The sequence below is a fragment of the Pteropus alecto genome, unplaced genomic scaffold (genome assembly GCF_000325575.1).
Source record: "Pteropus alecto unplaced genomic scaffold, ASM32557v1 scaffold166, whole genome shotgun sequence".
Taxonomy (NCBI): domain Eukaryota; kingdom Metazoa; phylum Chordata; class Mammalia; order Chiroptera; family Pteropodidae; genus Pteropus; species Pteropus alecto.
The window spans coordinates 1567374-1569551 of record NW_006439757.1 but is presented as its reverse complement, the minus strand read 5'-3'; the positions used below and the strand labels follow the sequence as shown (position 1 = coordinate 1569551).

General features: G+C 39.9%; 1 pseudogene; it reads right to left on the bottom strand.

Moving 5' to 3' along the window:
* Nucleotides 1–1043: 1043 nt before the first annotated feature.
* On the bottom strand, nucleotides 1044–1162 carry LOC112483973 (annotated as a pseudogene).
* Between the last annotated feature and the right edge of the window lie 1016 nt (nucleotides 1163–2178).

The window sequence follows — 2178 nt, the reverse complement described above, 5'->3', positions numbered from 1 at the left end:
CATTTGATGGAGGAGGAAGGGGAGTAGGGGGCCATGAGACGAGGGAGAATGTGTCTTAGAGTGAAGAGAAGAGCATGTGTGACTGGCTGGGAACAAACTAGAACATGGCACATTTGAACAACTGAGCTTCAGAGTGGCTGGGTGATAGCATGAGATACAGAGAGAGACAAGATTTGACACTGATTTTTAGCTCTCTTTGTGGCAGCTTAGAGAATGGAGGGTGAACCCTGTTGATTTGATGGTGAAATTCTGTCTACCAGGCATCTGCTTATTGTGGTTGCCATGGAAACATTAAACCACAGACCCAGAAGCATCTAGTCAACCTCTCTCATTAAAAATGAGGGCACTAACGACAAGACCGAGGAAGAGATTTTGCTGGCTTTTCTACTGGCAGTGTGGGACACCCCTCCTGCCTTTTAAAAAAACATATATCGTGGTAAAATATACATTACATAAAATTTACCATTTTAGCCATTTTAAAGTGTGCGGTACAGTGAGATTACGTACATTCATAGTATTGTACATCCATCGCCACTTTTCATTTCCAGAATTTTTCAGCATCTCAGATTGAGGCTCTGCACCCATTATAACTTGTGGACTTGAATTATTGGTATTTAGTGAAGGAGACAGACATTTGCTGATGAGTTTTGAGTAAAAGGAAAGGAGAATAGAGAGAAAAGAATAATAAGTTTTCTCTGAACGTCAACCAAAAGTACCCTTCGTTCCTGAAGCTTTAAGGACTCATTCAGTCACTGCTCTCCTTTGCTATCGTGCAACCATAACTACCATCCATCTGCAGAACTCTTTAATCATCTCAAATCAAAACTGTACTCATTAAACACTAACTCCCTATTCTCTCTTCTCCCCAGTCCCTGGCAACCACCATTCTTTCTGTTACTATAAATTTGACTACTCCAGATACCTGAAATGGATCATACAGTATTTGTCTTTTTGTGTCTGGCTCATTTCACCTAGCATAACGTCCTTGAGGTTCATCCACGTTGTAGCCTCAGTCGGGATTCCCTGCCTTTTTTTTTTTTTTATGCCTACAGCACCTGGTCTTCCTAGATGGTCTCCCATCCAAGTACTAACCAGGCCCGACCCTGCTTAGCTTGCGAGATCAGATGGGCTCGGGCTTGTTCAGGGTGTCATGGCCGTAGACTTTCCGCCTTTTTAAGGCTGAATAACATCGCGTTGTATGTATATACACATTTTGTTTACCCATTCATCCATTAGTGGACTCTTGGGTTGCTTCCATGTTCTGGCTATTATAAATAATGCTTCTACAAACATAGATGTACAAATACCTGTTTGAGTCTCTTATTAATTATATTTTTAATTTTTAATATATTTTTAATTAATTGCATTTTAATGGTATATGCCATTGCCTACAATAGTGCCTGACACATAGCAAGCATTTAATAAATATGTGAAATTAACAGCTCAATGAATGAATGGATGAATAAATGAAAAGGCGAATCTCGAATTAGATACCAGCACAGACAGAGCTATATCATTTGTCCTGTAGGTGCCAGACATGGTGTCCTAACACCAGGATGCTGAGTCGATTAAGAAACTAATGTCTTCGGATCCCATCCAAGAAGTGAAGAAAATATTCCCCCTGCCTTGGTTTGTCACCTTTCCTTCCAATTGTTGCGCCACAGGAATTCCAGCTGCTTGCAGTCTCTGGGTTAGTCACAAGATAACAATTCTGAGGGAGGCATAGCTGAGGCCACTCACAGAAGAAGGAATTCTTTACTCTGAGACATCTGAGGAACCACTCATTGCATTCTTTCCCATTAAATAATAATAACACTAACTGCTAATGTTTTCATATTCTTACTCTGTGCCAGGTGCTTTATAAGCAGTATTTCGTCTAATTGTTAAATAATCCTGAATTAGGAACTGTAAGATTCCTCATTTTACAAAACAAACAAACAAACAAAGGCATGGAGAAGTTAATTAACTTGCCCATGGTCACCCAGTTGGAATATGGCAGAGCCAGAGTTTGGATCCAGGTACTCTTGACTCCAGACTCTGTCAGGCAGAAGGAGGCACCACCAACCATTCAGGCTGAGAGCAGCTTTCAATCAGTTATGTTAAAGTTAACCAGTGTCATTTTAAAATAATTTTTTCTAAGTTTGAGTAATATTTATTGAATAAGTTTTGGAAAACATA